At 33.5% G+C, this 20,626-nt stretch overlaps 1 pseudogene across 1 annotated transcript; it reads left to right on the top strand.

The window, feature by feature from the left end:
• Positions 1-8,733: 8,733 nt before the first annotated feature.
• Positions 8,734-13,351, top strand: LOC149221111 (CO(2)-response secreted protease-like; annotated as a pseudogene). Its single transcript, XR_016249641.1, has 11 exons — positions 8,734-8,811; positions 8,902-8,978; positions 9,086-9,183; positions 9,257-9,390; positions 10,434-10,543; positions 10,627-11,185; positions 11,547-11,659; positions 11,741-11,986; positions 12,094-12,207; positions 12,287-12,518; positions 12,763-13,351. The product of XR_016249641.1 is annotated as a CO(2)-response secreted protease-like (transcript).
• Positions 13,352-20,626: the final 7,275 nt, after the last annotated feature.

The raw sequence follows: 20,626 nt of genomic DNA, 5'->3' as shown, positions 1-20,626 counted from the left end.
AACATAGGATGCAAATTTAGATGCTTAAAAGGATGCAAAATTGGATGCAAGAAATGGTGTTAAAAATGATATTAAATTGGATGAAACAAATGATGCAAAATTAAATGCAGAATATGGTGCAAAATAGGATGCAAAAAAGGGAGATAAATAAAACGTAAAAGTGGATGCAAAAAATTGTGCAAAAATGCATGCAAAATTTGACACTAAATCAGATTTAACATATGGTGCAAAATTGGATGGAAAAAATGGTGTCAAAAAGGGAGAAAAACTGGGACAAAAATAGATGTAAAAATAAGTACAAAATTAGAAGAAAAAAATGGCATAAGACCAGATGCAAAAATTGGCACAAACTAGATCTAAAAAAAGGTATTAAATTAGATGCCAAAAATGGTGTAAAAATCGATGCAAATTATCACACAAAACTAGAAGCAAAGAATGCCACAAAAGAGGAAGCAAAAAATGATGCAAAAATAGATGCAAAAAATGGCACAAAACTAGAAGAAAAACCTGTTGTAAAACCAAATGAAAATCTTGGTGCAAAATATGATGCAAAAAATGATGGAAAATTTGGCGTAAAAAAGATGCAAAATTTGGTGCAAAAAAGGACGCTTTAAAAATTGTACAATAGAGCCAGATTTAGCGCCAGGCTACTCATCCCAATTGAGAAAAAAATGCACTAAAATCTGGTGCTAAATCTGGCGCAAATTGCCTATTTTGTTGTAGTGTTTCTTGTTTTTTAATTGATTGAAAAAATTTAAAAATATGTAAAGAATTTTGATTCCCTTGAATTTTTTTTATTATTATTTTCCATTTATAATTAATTTTTATTGCTTGATATTTACGTTAAAAATTAGTTACTTTGATTCAAAATTTTTAAACAATTATTGATTTAAGTTTTATTATTTTTTATAATTATATAAATTAAATTATATGAAACATAATTTAATGAGTGTATTTCTACATCATCACTAACATCTAGATGTTCTAATTTAGACATTTTTGTGATTGTGCAAGACACTTGGTTTTACCACATTAAATACAAGTATGAAAATAATTCAATTTAACAACATCATAATTTTACATTATGATTGTTTTATTTCTAAAACTTTGTAATTTTGTAAAATGATTTGGTGAAAATAATATTAGCTATGAAACAACTAACTTAAAAAACATGATTAACTCAAGGTTGATACAATCAAACTCAATACTTTGAGCACATAAAATTTAAAACTAATACTTCTACTTTGTCTATTATTATGATTACATCTTTCTCAATCACCCCTAATAAAAGTTTTGTTTTTTACTTTAATTTAACTATATATACACTAACCAAGAGTCTCCGCAATGTAGCCCTTGTTCAAATGTTGCAGTTGGTTCATACCTTTCAAAGTTCAATAACTAAATTAAGTGGCAAGAACTCTAGCTATAAGGCCCTGTTCAGTGTACCATGTAGTATTTCTAATCTTTTTAAATATATTTATAAGTTTTGTTGAAAAATAATTAACATTGTTTAATCATTTGAGTAAAAAATTGACCATTTATTGTATTATTTTTTAATAAAATAATTTAAATAATTTAGGTTGGGTAATTTAGAGATAGACTCCACCAACTTTAAGTTACATGTTGGAAGAAACAAATTGTCAGACCAATCGTCAACGATGCAGATGCATTCCGTACACTAATTCGGCCAAGTTTGGTAACTATGCTGTGAACCCAACCATACATCCTTTCGACAGTTAAGTGGAAGTAAATTATGTAGTCTCTCTCCCATGGCATTGAAAATAAAAATTACAGTCACTATAAAAATTTGAAATTTCATTTCTTAATTAAAATAAAATTTATTCAATACTCCAGAATTTGGATGATGTTTTTCATGGATTTGGTGTATTTTCAGTATTGTATATTTTATTTAATAAGTGTTGAATTTTATTAATTTTTATTATAAATTATATATATTAATATTTATTATTCATTTAATTTATATAATTATTTTAATTTTAAAATAAAATCAATGTTTATTTTTTATTTTAATTTAAAATTTAAATGTTAAAAAACACAAAAATTATTAGAATTTGAAAAAACATAACAAATAATAAAACTGAAGAGCCTACAAAATGATGGTCGAATAATAAAGTTGAAGAGCCTACAAAACTTAATGATTGATGACTTAACGTTGAATTTATGATCTCACTCCCACCAAACTCTCCACCCAACTTACAGTGAAATTGAACACAATAACGTAGACACCAATAGAAAGGAGGATATGGGGATTCATTTGCAAGAAGGGATACTTAAGACAAGGGAGAGGTACTTAGCGATAAGTAAAAGTAATTTCTTAGCTTCGAATGCTTCGAATATATCATAAATAGTAGTAATTTTTTTAGCTTCAAGTATACTCATAAATATTAGTAAGTAGTGGTCAGGTAAAGAATTTAAGAACCTTTTCATGACATCAAGTGCAAGGGAAAGAGAGTGTAAATATGATTTTTATTCTTGAAGCAACATGTATTTTCTTTCAAAGGATATAATATGGAATAGTATGATTATGACATCTATTTTTTTTTTTATGGTAGGATCATTTTAGGTTTTTTTAGTTTATTAATAATATTTTTTAAATTTATTATTAAGTTTTGTGAGAAGGATAAGAGTGATGCAAGATTATTTATTTTTATTTTTATTTTTTCGCTAGTTTTATGGTTTTCTCTTTTTAATATAGTTAGGGATTTAGTTAATAGTTGGTTCTTGTCAACAAAGTTAGGGATAAACATGCAACATTTTCACTACTGTAATAAACAATGAGTTCTTTGAGATTAAGGAGATTAATGGGTTCTTATAGAGGTTTAAACAATGTGAAAATAATGTTGCAAAAAATATATTGCAGCATGATGTATTCAACTTAGAATTCACATTTAAAGCTTAAGGGAATCGAAGGAAGAAACAAGGGTTTTCATGTCGATAATGGGAAGTGAAATAGAAGTAATACATAAGTTTATGTGGCACAAAACAATGTTCATGAAATGAGATTGCACCATATAGCTCAGTAAATGTAGGATATGGAGATGCATATGCCTCTTTGGTAATGAAGACTCCTCTCATGGAACTAGACCAACATATATTGTGTGATTTTATTCAGTAGGTTATGGACTCATTCACATAGCTTTTAATGGAAAACATTGGCACATTCATTTTTATGGCAAATAAATTTCAGTGAAAATAAAAGGATGGATGTAAACATTCTCTTAGACCATTCTCCAAGATCCACTAGTATCTCTTCCTTCAAACCATAAATTGGTTGATTCATTATTCTTGTATATGTGTTGAAAGGCAATGAAATGAAAACATAATAATATTATTTACGTTAGCGGGGCAGTTGGAACCCTAGGCATCCTAGCTCCCTTGGATCATGCCTCCTCATCCATGAAATTAGTGGCTTTCTTCCTGCTCCTTGGGGGGTGTATCTATTTGTTGTGAGTACTCTCTATGTAGTGCTTTTGTGGGGTGTTTCAAGGTTTTTATGGGATTAGGGTTCTGAATTCTTATGTTTCTATCGTCATAGTAATTTGACTTGGTTTTCCATTGTGTTTCGTTAGGGTCAGGGGTTGTTGTCATCTTCTCGCTAGGCGTCGTGGTCTGTTCTCTACCCTGGGTTTCCCCAGTTGCCGCCATGTTCATGGTTCTAGTTATTGGTGCCTCTGTAGGACTACTTCAAGCTTTGTGGCTTGTTTTATGTGCTGCCCACTTTCAGGTTTCAATTGTGGCTTCTAAATCAGTGTCTGCACTGGCTTAGGGTTTTGACTCTACATCATTTGAAACCCTTGATGGGTTCTGCCTAAGGGCTTCTATTTTGGGGTTCTAATATTTGTAGTTAAATGTGTTATGGTCCGTTGTTTGGGGCATATTTTGTGCTCCCTATGGGACATGTTGGCGATCCTACGTGCCCTATTGGGCTAGTTTTTTTGGGGGTTCCAGCCCTAGTGGACGTTTTTTGTGCATATGCTTGTAATGGGGCTTGTCAGAGCATCTCCAGGTGCATCAAAGTTGATTAGAGCATTTTAATGGTTGTATTTGTTTATGTTTCTGCTCGTATATGTGTGATGAGGCCTATCAGAGTATCCCACGCACATCCAAGCTGATCAGAGGATCTTCCTACAATTTTTTAGTTTGCAAGCTTTGGGCCCTTTATTCTTTAGTTTTATGATGGGATCTACTAACCCACTTTGTAATGAATGATTGCCTATTTGGTGGGCTATTTATGAAGCTCCCTACAATGATATTGGGCAGTCCTACATACCCTGCTATCTTATTTATGGTATTCCATGATTTAAAAAAGAGATTTGGGATATATATTGGCTATTATACATATATAAACAACTTTTAATAACAGTTTGTTGGTTTTTTCTTTTTGAAAAATCAATATCACTTATGTTCTCCACCAAGGATGAAAACACAATGTTTCTCACTTCAAATTCGTCATTCATCTATTTAAATAAATTAGGTAAACCTTTTTAGCTAGAAAAATAATAAACCCTTTATTCCATATGACATTAAATCTCCCTATGAAAGCTCATAAAAATATCCAAGGTTTAGATTTCTCAATTTGTTCGATGTTTTTTCTATTTGGTAAATTTTCCCATATTTTAATAAATTGTTTTATTAATATAAAGTAATAGAAAAAAGAAGTATGTTGCTTTACTCACTGTTAAAGTAAAAAGCAGAGCAGATTAATTATAAAATTTAATTTCTCATAGAAATAGGATGAAGAGGGATCTCCCACAAAGAATCAAAATATGAGAAGCCACGAAGGGGGAGCGAGGAATTTGAATATTCGTATGAAATAAAAGTGCGGAGGGATCTCTTTATTCATTTTTTTTAAGACTATCATTTTGATCCATATATGGACAGATTGTTGAAATAATAGGTGGTGCGAGTCGGTTGGGAATTTTAAGTGACATGAAAAGAGTTGAATTAAACAAGTGTAATATGCAATGTTGTTACTTAATACCTGTCTTTTATGCTATATATATATATATATATATATATATATATATATATATATATATATAATATTAAAAACTAATATTTTTGGTTGGTATAAAAATATTATAAAATAAAATTAAAATAATGTTTTAAAGATTTCAATATCAACTTATTTCAACCATTAAATCACATAAAAACTAAGCAATAACCTTGAAGCTTAAAATTATAGGGATATAATAATCATATCGCTAGAAAGAGTTGGTGATGAGCTTTGTAAAAGTCTTTTTAGCCTTGGAGCTTAAAATTATAGGGATATAATAATCATATCGCCAAAAATAGTTGGTGATGAGCTTTGTAAAAGTGTTTTTAACCTTGAAGCTTAAAAAATTGGTGTAATCTAATTTATAGACAAAATAACCTTTTTCACCGGAATTTACTAAAATCTTGAAATACAATTTCAAGATTTTTTGTTATTTAAAATACATTTTTTTGTGAAAATGATCATTTCACTACGCCTAAAAAAAGAGATAATAAGCATATGGCTAGAAAGAGTTGGTGATGACCTTTGTAAAAGTAATGGGTTTAATGTTACTCTGTATGACAATAATTTGTGTATTATGTGTTTCTATGTTTTGGCATGGATGACGACAGTATCATATGTTTCTATGTTTTGGCATCTGCTCCTCACGCTCATGCGTTAACTTTATTCTTAACCGCTTCTCCTGTGATCGCAATTTTCTTTCACATGTTCCTCCGACTATGATGGAGGCACAAACATGACATTTGTTCAAGTTATTATTGACAAGCACGAGATTCGAATCCCACACTATAGAAAATGTCCCATGATGTTTGGGCCTCCTCCCATTTGCAAGCAGACAACGCATCGAAGGGAATTCGACAACCCCTCCACATGGCTGGCATAAATTTTATTTTCAAATATTTGTTTTAATATAATTTTTTTGAAAAACAATATTAAAATTTTATGGTAATTTTTGGTTTTAATAGAAGTTAATTTGTTTTACCAAAATTCGACAACCCCTCCACATGGCTGGTATAAATTCACGGCCTCCGAATAAAATTGATGTGGTGATATTTTTAAGATGGAGATTCTATCTGTATAAATGGCAATTGTTCCGACCTACATGATAACGGTTAAATTAATGGATAACTGTTAAATTAATTTGTGTGAGGTGTAATTATTATTATTATTATTATTATTTAATGATAAATGTATTTTAAATCACATAAAAATTGTCAACAACCAATTAAAAATTAAAAATTTAATTTGTAAAAAAATAAAAATTAAAAAATTTTATTTTCAAATATTTGTTTTAATATAATTTTTTTGAAAAATATTATTAAAATTTTATAGCAATTTTTGATTTTAATAGAAGTTAATTTGTTTTACCAAAATTCAAAAACAATATAACCCTGCTTTCGAGGGGTATAAAAATAAGATTAAAGTGTATCTTATATCATGAGGTATGAATTCAATTCTCTTGGTTCCGTTAGGCTAGGCTCCATCATATGAGTAGTTTGGGTCGGTCTTTTTGAGTCGGCTTGCCCAAGGATTATTATGAAATATATATATATATATATATATATATATATATATATATTCTTTAAATAAGGTGTGTGTTAAGAGATTCTTTGTTTATTTAAAATAGATATGAAGCAATAATTAGAGTAGAATATAAATTAAATTCATAATAAGCATATAGAACTTACCTCACTATACATCAAAATGTTGCTTAAATTAATTTAAAAAAAACATAAAAATTAACTAAATTATAATTTTATTTTAAATTTATTTTTTTATACTGTTTGTATTTGGAGGAATCAGTAACTACAATGTTACTCATACTCGTGACACAGGGCTTATACCCGTCAACTGCCACTATAACTCTCAGGTATAACCGTCCACCCCCCAAGCACGAGTAAAGCTAGGATTGAACATGTGACCTATGCAACTACACAAACGCCTTGACAGAATGTTCATTGGTAAACATACCAAACTGCTAGGGGAATTTTAAATATTGTTATTAATAATCAGAAAATAATTAATATATTAGTTAAACATATATACATTTTATAAAGAGCGTAAAAATATTCTTAACCACAAAGATTCACTTCCAATTTACCATGAAAAATCTTAATGTGTAAATAACTAGTTTTACAATATCATTGGTCAATAACATGGATTATCAATATCACATGCCTAATATTACATGTGTTGATATGACATTTTTTTAATTAATTAATTCGAGATAAATTAATTAAAAGATCATAGGTAACTTGGAGATAAATCTTAACCCTTGATCTATGATTACTACTATGAATATTTCAACATATTCATGGAGGTTAAATCCCTACCATCCACCCAATAATTACTCATAAATAAATTAAAATTGTGGAAGACCTATTTTGAAATAGACATGCCTATGGGTGTGATAAGTATGCATTGGGTTTGACTAATAATTAAGAGCATGTGTTTCCTCTTAAAATTTGAAGATTCACATCTAGAGATGGGTAGAGTATGTATGCATTTGAAGTATATCCTCATAGAAACAATATCACTTACCATTCACTCTCTCCTTTTGTCTTAAGAATTGAACCCCATATCATCCTTCCTATTGGATTCCATATCAATAAATAAAAGCAAGCAAAGTCGGTAGGAAGAAAATTTAGGCAGCGCCTAACCAGCCATATATAGGGTATTCAATGCGCCGGGAGATGCACGAGACATAGCCCGCTAACACGTGAATTGCCCTTTCTTATTTAGTGGTGAGTTTTCGAATTCGCGTGTTAACAGACTATCTCCCGTGCATCTCCCGGCGCATTGAATACCCTATATATGGCTGGTTAGGCTTTTCCGAAAATTTACACATAGAGTATCAGAAAATTGGTATGTGATGTTCATAAATCCAAACAAGGATAATCTCATTGAGTATTTAAGCAAAACATCTAATTTTCAATTTCCATCACTAAAATGTAATTTTATTTAATTTTCAATGTCTATTGCTAAAATGTAATTTTAATAAATAAGAAATACATATATCCTTAAATTTCATAAGGTTTTATTATATAAAATGATAACATTTCTTTAATTTTTTAAAAATAATTTTGATGTAGGAAAAATTGTAAGTGATATTATAATGATAGCAAAAATAGGCACAGCGCACAGCGATGAAACTTTAGAAAAAAGGGTAGGGCAGCTGGAAGGCGGAAATTGTTACACCGAAAAAAAGGCACAGTACACAGCCATGGGAACAAATTTAAACCAGCGGCACGGAAATTTCACATCGAAACAGAGGCACAGCACACAGCCATGGGTAAAGAGGGTAAGCGCGTTAATATAAACCAGCGGCTGAGGAACAAAGGATTGAGAACCCACAAAATAAATCAATGGCGGGAAGAGAGAATTTGTCCCATCGGGAGAGCTGGACTCCACGGTGAAAAACGCGTTCCCGAGTATGACCGTGCAATTTTTGTGTAATTTATTCTCATCATTTCGTGCATTCTCAAGTTTATGATGCAATTGCGACTTTTTTTTAACACGATAAGCACGTTCATTCAACATTGGCGCTGCAAGGATTTGCACGAATCTAAATCGTAAGTGGCCATCGTCAGATCCACTACATACACCACTCACTCTGCTCGATCTCATTCTCCCTCCATTAAATAAAGCTCCGCCCTCCACCAAAGTCTTACAACGGACCGTTCAGATTGAGTAGATAGTAGTGAGAAATATTAGTGATGGGGTTCAAGCTTTGTTTTGCATTGCTTTTTCTCTGCACTCTGCTGTTCGGCCTTGCCATTGCTGACGATGGAAAGGTACGGACTCTTAATTTCTTCAAATTAATTCTCTTTTCGCTACAAGATTACTCAGTTTTAATGTCGCTAATTTCGCTGATCTGCATGCAGGTGCACATTGTGTACATGGGGAGTTTACTCAACAATAATAAAGAAGATCTTGTAACCAGTCATCTGCAGGTTCTTTCGTCTGTTCTCTAAAGGTATCAAATTATGAAATAAATATTCAAATTTCAGAATTGATTTTATTGTTCTTATATATATGTGTGTGTTGGGGGGTATTTGAACCTTGCAGTCCGAGACACCCAGAGCAATCTCTGGTGCGTAGCTATACTTATGCCTTTAATGGATTCGCAGCAGTATTATCCAAAGAACAAGCCACTGCATTAGTTGGTACGTCTCGTTAACCAGTGTTGTTGTTAATGAGTTTTCCTATTCTGATATATCAATTCCCACGATTTAGCAGGGAAAGCAGGAGTATTATCAGTGTTCCCTGATCCAGTGTTAAACCTTCATACAACACACTCATGGGACTACTTAGAAAAGGACTTAGCCATGGCAGGCTCTTCTTACAGACAACCGAAATCTTCTGGAGCTGATGTCATAATAGGGTTCTTAGTCTTTTGAAACTCCATTTGGTTAAGTTCGGTTTTGATTGTAGAGTTAGGGGAAAATATTTGAAATTTGACTATTTTAGAATTAGTATAATAAAGAAAATGTTTATTTATTTTAAATTTATATAAAAAAATTAATTTATAAAGATATTGATGGTCTTATTTTATATTTATCAATTCTGAAAAGTGTATTTTAAAAATACTATAAATTAGTTTGGAAAATAATGGAAATTTAGGTAAATAATGGAAATTTAGGTAAGACTATGACAAAATCTGTGATAATTTTTTGAAAATCTGAGTTATAGCTTAGCTGTCAAACTTTAGGATTTTGGCTGCTCAGGGTTCTTGATGTTGCTGAATCTATTTTCACTATAAAAATGAATCAAACACTGTACAATTCTGAATTTTTTAATTTCTTTTACCTTATTCAGCAAAGAAAATTGTGGTTGGGGTTGGAATCTTTGGAGGTCAATTTTCTTTTTTTCACCCTCTTGTTTGTCTCCCCGTTCAATTGAGAAAACCAAATTTGGAAACATATTTTAAACAATTTCTAAAATCCTCAATCTAATTAAATTTAAGGAAATGATATTTTGTTAAGAGTGATATGTTTGTCCTAAGAAACACTTTATAGTTTAGATTTTCCTAAAAACACACTCTGTATTTCAGTATGATAGGGATGTAATATAATATTCTGTTCAAGGTTTTGACTCAATCAAATTACATGAAATTAAAGAATATTTAAAACATTAATAATTATAATTATTAATATAACATTTTGATTTTATTCCATTAAATTAAAAAATAATAACATAAAATAAATAGTTAAATTATAATTAATAATTAAAAATTGATTCTTCATTTATTAATCATTTACATCAAATTTCTTCTAAATTTTTTTTAGAGTTAAAAGATATTAAATCCTGTGCAAGCTGAGTAGATTTGAAATTAAATAAATCTATTATAATGATTTGTAATTATTTTTTAAACCAATTCATATAACTTGTGAGAAAATAAAATTTTATCTTGAAGGCATTTGGCGGAAGCGCCAGCTTCAGTGATAAGGGTATGGGCCCTGTTCCTTCGCTGTGGAAGGGAAAGTGCGTTAAGGGAGAAGGTTTCAATGTCTCCAACTGCAACAGGTGACCTATGCAACTGAAATAAGTTCGTTGTTTCTACTCTGGTGTGATTCAGTACAGCTAAAATAATGTAATTGTTTTAACAGGAAAATAATTGGGGCAAGATATTACTCAGGTGGAGAGGACGATGATTTGGTGACAAGTATTAAACCGAAATCAATATTGCCACAAACAAGGACTGCAAGAGATTATGAGGGCCATGGCACGTTTACAGCTTCCACTGCAGCTGGCAGCTTTGTGGATAATGCAAACTATAATGGTCTCGCTAAGGGAACAGCCAGAGGTGGACCGGCCAGTTCCTCTACCAGAATTGCCATGTATAGGGTTTGTGGGCTGGACTATGGATGCCCTGGTGTGCAGATTTTAGCTGCCTTTGACGATGCAGTTAAAGATGGAGTGGATATTGTATCCATCTCAATTGGAGTTCGGTCCAGTAATCAGGCCGATTTTATGAACGATGCAATTGCTATAGGAGCATTTCATGCTACTCAGAAAGGAATTCTGGTTGTATCCTCTGCAGGAAACGAGGGACCGGATTCCCAAACAGTGGTTAATGCTGCAGCATGGATTATTACAGTTGGAGCGACCTCAATCGACCGGGATTTCCAGTCAAACGTTGTGTTAGGCAACGGTAAGATTATTCAGGTGAGAACAAGGGAAACCAAACACAATAGTATAATGTTTTTTCACTCTACACAACATTTAATAATTTCATTTCTTCACAACTTTACTAATAGATTCTGCCATTCAAGAGCATGCCCTGTTCTTATAGTGATAATTTCATGCCTGTTCCTAATAGTCGAACAAAGAAGTCGACTAAAGGGGCAATAAAATGCAGTTTTGTCACTCTCTCGAATTAGCAAAACAATTCTGATGATGAAACAGATGTGGATTAGTTCTATAAACAAACCTGTTGTAAAATGCATATAAATTAGTTAACATTTCTCATGATTTGTAGATCCAGTATTTTGGGATTTGGCTTTAAAGATTTGTACTATGCATTTAGGGTAAAGGCATCACCTTTTCGAATCTCAGCCAATCGGCCGTGCACCCGCTTGTGTACGGAGGAAGCATACCTGCCCAGTCTTGTGACCGACCCTTTGACCCAGTAGCGGCAAGGTAAATTAAAGTATACAATGTAGGAATTTTATAAATATATTTTTCATGAAGAGGGGAAATTCAAAGGAAGGTATTGTGCAGCAATTGTGTTTTAGAGTGCTTAGATGCAAACAAAACGAGAGGAAAGATTGTAGTCTGTATTGCAAATGAGACAGCTACATCGAGGGGATACATGGAAGCAGAAATCGAGGAGTACACTGGAGCCGTAGGCATGATTGTCGTGGACGACTTACAGCTATATGAAGCATTTGAATACGGTACCTTTGCAGGGACTGCAATAAGTAAATCGTCTGCAACAGAGATATTTTCTTACATAAACTCAACCAGGTGCGTTAGCCTACAATTCCTGCTCTTTTCACTTGTTTATATCGATTCATTTAGCTCCTCCAATTACAGTGTGGCTGTTTATAATCTTCCAAGCCTTGTCATTATAGAAATCCTGTTGCAACAATTACTCCATCAACGGTGGTTGCAAATGAGAAGCCGGCTGCTGTTGTTGCATCTTTTCGTCAAGAGGTCCTTTTGCGCTGACCCAGAACATTCTCAAGGCAAGTGCTGTCCAATTAACTTTCAGAAGCTAATTATGAGAGATCATCACAACCTGAATCCTTCAATTGATATTTGCAGCCAGACATCAGCACACCAGGTCTGAACGTCATTGCTGCATGGGATCCTCCCAATACGTTTATAGACACAGTTCTTTCAGACACAGTTATTTCAGGGACGGTTTCTACCGCATTTAACATGATGTCTGGAACATCCGTAGCAGTTCCTCATGTTAGCGGAGCTGCTGCATTTTTAAAATCTATGAATCCTTCTTGGAGCCCCTCTGTTATCAGATCAGCCCTGATGACAACAGGTACTTATGATCAGGTTTTATTCTTGAAATGCATAATCCCTTAAACCAACTTTTTTCCTAGGGTTAGTTCAGGCCATCTTTGAAGTCAAGTATTGAATTAGTTCAACTACTGATTGTAGTCAATGTTAATGGTAATGGGTATTTAATTATTTCAACGTCAACATATATATGTATATATGTCACAACAAATCCCGTTTCACAACAGTCTCTCTTTCTAACATCTGCACTCTAATGTATATGGCAGCCATTGTAAGGAACAATATGGGAGAATTATTGACTAATGCATCAGATATCGCTGGGACGCCATTTGAGATATGAAACATCAAATCCAATCGGAGCTCTGCAACCAGGACTTGTATATGAAACATCAATCGATGATTACTTCCACTTTCTGTGTAATTACGGTCTGGACACTGAGAATATCAAGCTCATCGCTGCGAATAAAACCTATAGGTGTCCATCCGGTGCAAAGGTGGATCTGATCAGTAACATGAACTATCCAAGTATAGCCATTTCCAAGTTAAATGTTGTGAATGGGAGCACAATTGTAAGCAGAAGCGTCACAAACATCAGTCCTGATCTCGCACCCACTTACAAGGTTACCATCGGTGCACCTCCGGGTCTGAGTGTGAAGGTCTCTCCACAAATTCTTCAATTCTCTCAAACTTCCAAGAAGCTATCTTTCGATGTAGTTTTTAAAGCAACCAAGGTTGCCACCAAAGGATATGTTTTCGGAACACTCGTCTGGAGCGATGGAAAGCATAATGTTCGTACTCCTTTTGCAGTGAATCTGGTATGACCAAAGCATAAGGGGCAACCTTATAAATGGTCAAGTAATAAAACGTTAACAAATGATACCAGCAAGGCTGCTTATTCCTTGCATAGACCATAAAGTAATAAAACAAGCTAACCCTGCTTTTTGTAAATCTGTTTTTTGGGTTAGATATAACCCTGCTTTTTGTAAATCTGTTTTTTTGGTTAGGTATAATGGTTTATTGTTAAGATATAATTATCTCTGGTAATTTCGTGCACAGTCATCAATGTCACGGGAAAGAAGGGAAAAAATAAGTTTTCAGACTGTGAACCATAGTTACTAAGTTTGAATTCTAAATAATCTTATAGTTATTAAGTTTGAATTTTAATTTAAATAAAACAAAATGGTTTAAAAATTCAATATTAAAATAATTAGTTTATTTTTAAAGAAAATATATAAATGTATTGGATGTAAAATTAGCAATTTATTTAAAATTAAATTTTGGTAATTTAGGAGGGTAATTTAGTGAGTGCTATTCAAATTAGAAATGATGTTTTATAAAAATTCTTATAAAACATTATAATGTGGTCAATGTTATATCAATAGTGGTTAATTAGCCCTATGGGTTAGCTCAATTGGTCAATTCCTTGTTGTTAAAACACCTTCTCTATTGGAAGGTCATCGGTTCAATTCTCTTACTGTCACTCAAAGTGATCCCTTCAAGTGGATCACACTAACTACACTTAATCCAAGTATATCAACCATATTAAATTAGTAATATGATTGTGCTAATTGTATATAGTAGACATATTTATTCAATATATGGATTCAATATTTGGTTATACTTCTGGGTCACACTAACTACACTTAATCTATGTATATCAATCATATTAAATTAAGTTAGTAATATGATTGTGCTAATTGTATATAATAGACATATGTATTCAATATATGGTCATATTTCTAATTTTTTAAAAATATTTTTTATGAGTTTTGTTGAAAAATAGTTACAATTGTTTAATCATATTTTTGTCATGTATAAGAATTTTAAATTTAATTATCAATAAGTAAGAAATGGATGGATGGTAGGTAATCTTGAGAATTAGCCCAATTGATCAAGTTATTGGTAGGTTACTCTGTGGTTGGTAGCAATCACGGATACACTAAAAAAATATGGTTAGTAGGCATATAATCATCTAACTAATTACATTATGTTATATAATTTAATTTAAATTGATTAATTAACTTAAATCTTTTCATATCATATACTATCAGTTTCATATTTATTATCTTTCCACTAGCAGGGATAACGTATTTGATAATACGTTGACTATGTACTATTTGATATTTGAACGAAAAATCAAATGAATATGGATAAAGTTAACTTTATGAAACCAAATTAATTTATTTTTTAAAATTTTTAAATTTTTTGTATGTAAAAGTTGATTGGTTTAAGGGCCTTCATTCTTATTTGGTAATGATAGTTGTATAGTCATATAGTATAGAGATGCCATGTGTGAGAGTTGAAAAATTATATTAATGATTCCTATAAATTTTAGTTAACTAAAAAATATGCTCCAAAAATATTCCAAAACATATAACCATTAGATTAAAGCAACTCAAAATGTCTTATAAATGAAATTACTCAAACTCAGTTAACTAAAAAAATTTCATGGTTTCAAATTACATAGTGCATAGAAATAGTGTACAAAATACAATATCTTATAGTGCACAAGAAAATTCAAAAACAGTTTATAAAAACGATATGATAGAAACTAACTTCGCTATAAGTGAAGTAATGTATAAAAGATAATGCACCGAATTTAGAGAACACGGGGTGAGTATTGCTATTGGATGCACTAACACCCATTAAAGAAAGTATTGAATCCTTGCATAAACCTTTGATGCAGCAGATTCGTCCACAATCAATTGTGCAAAAGGGGTTTGATAGTATTTTGGGTGACACAATTACATTGATACATAAAATTTATAATGAGGAATTTAGAGAACACGGGTTGAATATTGTTTTTGGGATGCACTAACAAGTATTAAAAAACGTATTGAATGCTTGAATAAACCTTTGATGTAGCAGAATTGTCCATAGTCAACTGTGCAAAAAGGGTTTGATAGTATTTTGGCTGACACAACTACATTGATACATAAAATTTATAATGAAAAGATTACAATATGAGCTTGGATTCTAATTTTGGAAATATTTTAAACAACAATGTTACCCTTTCCATTCTCGTTACCTAGAGATCTCAATGGCATCTGTAACTTACTATATTATACGCATTTATGTAGCAGATTTGGTACATCAAGTAATTTGAAAAATTTTTGTCAAATGTTATCTCCTTTTAATTTTAAAAAATGATTTTAACATTTTAAAATTTAAGTATTATTTTTTTTCTATTTTTAAATTAAAAAATTTATATTTTTAATTTATATTATTGAAAATAGTTAAAATAACTTTAACAAATGATGATGAGAAATAACAATGAAGTGATGTTCAATTTATATAAGGTTTACATACATTAATTCACCTAAAACCCTTCTAACAAGTTTCATTTTGAGTAAACATGATGTAAAATAAACTATTTTATTAATAAAACACCAACTTTCTTTATATATAGTCTTGTAAAATTAAGTGAAACATATAATATTTTGTGCGATTTTATTAACAATCAGATAATATGATTTTGTTCACACACTATTGCTACGTAGTCTTGTAAAATTAGGTGAGGCATATGATATTTTGTAGGATTTTATTAACGATCAGATAATATGATTTTGTTCTCGCATACTATAGCTACGTACATAACGGGCCACTCAAAACCCAAGTTAATCTGATGCGATTTCAAGGAAGCGTCGCTCAATTTGTCACGTAAGAGCTTTTTTAGTGATGGATAATTCTATATTGGAAAAGTTCTTAAAAAATTATTCATATAAAGATAATAATAGCAAGGATTTTGTTTAAAAAAATATTTTTAAAAATTGAAGGTAAGTGTGAGAAAGTTATTTAAAAAATGTTTTTTTATAATGATTTGATTTATAAATTTTTTAAAATAAGTTAAAAATTTAATTATAATGTTTTTATTTTTAAAATAATGTGGTTATTATTAAATAAGTTTTTTTTTAATATTTAAATTTATTATGGTTATTAAATTATGTATATAATAAAATAATGTTTTATATTATTTTTTTCAAAAAGCATTGTAAAAGTGTCATTATGAACATGGATTTTGGCTAAATATTTTTATTAAGATTTGAAATAGACGGCTACTTAATTTTCTATTATATTTATTATATAATTTAATTTTATAGTTTAGAAAAAAAGGTTTCAACCATTATGATTTTTAAGAACATAAAATGGATAGGAGTGTGGTTGTGGGAAATCAATAACAACTAATTATAAGTAGAAGTTGTTGATTTTTAAATTATTTCAAGATTACTTTGTTTTTAGTTATTTAGGATTCCTCAATTTTTTAGTTATTAATGTTTTCTAAATTATTGATGATGATGATGATGGTTAAGGTCCACTGAGACCAAACATTGGTCTATCGGACCTAAAGAAACAAATTATTTATTTTGATTTAAGATTTTATTCCTATGCTCAAAAAGCTTGGAGAGAAGCCTCCCGAGCTCACTATAATTTTGACATTGTAAAAGGCTAGGAAGGTCAGTATTGTAACAAAGATTGTGAAACTGAGATCTAATGTGGTTGTATGCGGGGCACTCTAAGAGGAAGTGGTTTTCATCCTCGATGTTCCTATTCTCACATATATGGCAGATCCTTTCTATCCATGGCATTCCAAAAATTTGATTCAACGCAACTCATATTGAGGCTAGCGGCTACGGCTAGGATATCGATCATACCATATCATGCCATATACTTAGTTAGATATGGAGATGGGCATCTATCTACCTATACACGGATATCTATATATAGATATCTATATATATATATATCCTTATGTATAACCAGATCCACATGTAATGGATAGGGAGATCTATTCATAGATATATTCAGAAAGATATAGATGATCCATATCCATCCGGATACATCGTGGATATGGAATGGATATACATCTATATGCATTTTTATTAGCGGGCGGAATGATACCCCTTAATATTGCCGGTCCTTGCACTAGGAAGCGCAAGCCCTCCGGTCCTTGCTCTCCTTTTGTCGAGCAAGCAATAAATTCATTTTACTTATTGGGTGGGCCCCTCTCAAATAAGTAACTAAAGGTTGGTCGAGCCCTCTCCTCTCCTTAACAGTCGAGCACCTAAAGGTCCTTAACAGTCGAGCGTTCGTACCTCTCCCATAGGTCGAGAGTTCGACAGGCTCACCCTCATCCATATGATGGATGAGCGATAAATCCCTCACCCTGCCGGGGGCATCCTCTCCTTATCAGTCGAGCCGATGGCGGCCTTTTAGTCGAGAGTTCGTTACCTCTCCCATAGGTCGAGAGTTCGACAGGCTCACCCTCATCCATATGATGGATGAGCGATAAATCCCTCACCCTGCCGGTCCTTGCCCCGAAACTAACCCGCCCGTTATCTGGCGGCTGGGCACGCACAGCGCCCATTGCCCGCATAGCGTTCAAAAGACTAACGCGCAGCGGAGTGGAGCAGCCGCCGCGGCGACACGAAGGTTCGCCGCTTGGCTGGATCTCGCTGGTGCCACCTATAGGTAGGCGTGTGTGACGTTTGGAGTTGTCGTTCGTGCACCTGTCCCCAATGAAATAATGAGTAATCCGTTACCCTGCAGATTATGGCCTTACCACTCGGTCCCGATGGCCGGCGGGGATTATAGCAGCAGCTTACGTTCGCGCGTCTCCCCACGTGTGACACGTGTTAGCTGTGGGAAGTATGGTTCCGAAAGCAAGCGACTTCGGCCAGTTCAGGCTCAACCCCTCGCTTCACGTTAGTTAGCGGACTTACATGATACTATCGGGCGGGCAATCTCTTTCTTTCTGTGTGGGATGATGCCGAGGAGAGAGGAGAATGCGTCGAGGCGGCGAGCAACTACATCGTTCATTTCCCCCTCATGAGCCAGACAGCCCACCCGGATCGGATAACGTGCATGCATTTGGACCGATCGATGGAGAGAGCCAAAAAAGCCAAAAAGCGCTTGAGCGCTGTACTATGTATAAGATATTCATCCTATACAGATAGATGGATATATAAGGATAGACATCTATATCGATTCGGATATTTGTAGATATCTGTATATCGATATACATATATAGATATCCAGCCAGATGTCTCGAGATCTATATATGTCCATCTATGAAGATCTTTCTATGGATACATAAGGTCCTCTCCCTTATGGTCGAGCCTGCTTGCGCATCCTGAAAGGTCTTACCTGAGCTAGCTAGCTAGAAGGTAAGGTCAGTCATCACTTACCGGGTGAAAATGATAGGTAAGGTATAACCCCCCCTTACCTGAGCATGAAGGTAAGTGATAACCTTTGGTCGGCCTGTAGGCTCTTCGATAGACCCTTTCTTTCTGGCTGGCTCAGTCATTTGTGAATTACGGCAAATTCTGTCACTACGATGGATAGATAAATCGGTTGCCTACACAAATTCTGGCCCCGCATCACCCAGCAGCGCAAGTGTGTCCTGCTGACGCCTCGAATCAAGCTTTTGTTGCGACATGCTATGTTTTCTCCCCCATTGCTAGTAGGTTGATGGGTCGCACGCCCGGCACACATGTTTTTTTTGCTGGCCTTGTGTGTTAGTAACTATAGGTGACCTAACGGCCGCCGCCCGACTGGACATACCAATAGTCACAGGATTCGTATGGGCTACTGGGGAGTGGGCAATAATCTTCTTAGGATCGATTTGTCTCAGAGTGGTCGGGGAAGTATATATAATAGCAATCGCGCTTAGAGTATAAATGAAGGGAGTGGAACAAAGTGTCGCTTCGGGAAACATGGGTATGGGAAATCTCGAAAACCCATAGGTTCCCAATTTTGAAGGAATTCCTGCCGAAATGACGGATCCAGCCGTAGGTGCCTCTACATGAGCTTCGGGTAACCAGATATGAACTGGTACCATAGGCACTTTGACGGGGAAAGGAGCGGGAGAAGCAATCCATGGAAAGATTTGGCGCCGCTCACTGGATTCTGTGGTTGATAAGATTTGTAAATCGGTGGTTCCTGTTTGGGAGAGAATCAACGGAATAGCTAATAGCATAAGAACAGATCCGAGTGAGGTGTATGGGGGAAACTGATATGCTGCCCTGATCTTTCTTTGTCTCGAACCCCATACCCCTATAGTGATAGGAGAGTAAGGGGTAGCCCCAGAGCTTCGGGTGTAGGTCAAGAAAAAGCTCCAGTGGGTAGCCACTCCCTTCTCAGAGAACCGTACGTGATACTTCCGCATCATACGGCTCCGCCCCGGGAAGTGGTTTTCATCCTCGATGTTCCTATTCTCACATATATGGCAGATCCTTTCTATCCATGGCATTTTAGGAACTGCCCAACGACCTGTTTCACTATGGAGCTCATGAGAATTCGTTCTAATCTTTGCTATATTAATTTCTTTCTTTGAGTTAGTTAAAATAGAGAGATACTTTTGATCTTCTAGGGTGGGGTTGATGACCTTCTTATAATAACTTAATTTTCTTTTAGCCGCTAAATCTTTCTCACACCACATTTTTTCTTTGAACTTAGAAGTGACAATATCTTTAATGTTATTTATGTTTTGCAATGCATCGTTCTCGTTGATCTCCCAATAGTTTAACCAGGCCCTTGTGTCTTTATGCCACCCTCGATTGAGCCTTAGGTGGTTTTGGCTAGAATTTAAAGCTAGCTTAGGAAGTCTATGATCGTCTATGTTATTGAGTTTGTGCTTGTATAGCAGAAACCTAATCATAGCTAGGCCCTCAATAGGGGAAAGACTTGCTTCTATAAGGAGAATAGGATAGGGTGTATTACTTTTAATTTTCAGGTTATAAGTTATAAAACACTTCTGGATTTGCTCAATCTTTCTCCATGATTCTCTGGAGATGCTGCAACCCCAAACCTCACAGCCATATAAGATAACAGGAGTGACTAAAGTTTCAAAGAGGAACTTCTTTTTATCCCACATTACGAGGTTCACTGTTTTACAATTATTTTCAAAACCAAAATAAGCTTTCCACCCCCCATTAATCCTTTTCTCAATGCTATGGTTCCAGTTGAGCTTGTGATGAATATCAATTCCTAGGTACTTGTAAGAATACACTTCCTCCAAGTTATTGTTGTCATACATAAAATTAGCGTAAGTGTCCTTCTTGGATTTGATAATCATAACTTTTGTTTTGTCAGTGTTAACAATCATTAGTTAAGTGAAAAACTTGATTATTT

The sequence above is a fragment of the Pinus tabuliformis genome, chromosome Q (assembly GCF_031772625.1).
Source record: "Pinus tabuliformis cultivar Carrire ecotype Pingquan chromosome Q, CPIR1, whole genome shotgun sequence".
Taxonomy (NCBI): Eukaryota; Viridiplantae; Streptophyta; class Pinopsida; order Pinales; family Pinaceae; genus Pinus; species Pinus tabuliformis.
Note: the sequence above shows the minus strand (reverse complement) of the source record. Positions and strands in the feature narration are given on the sequence as shown.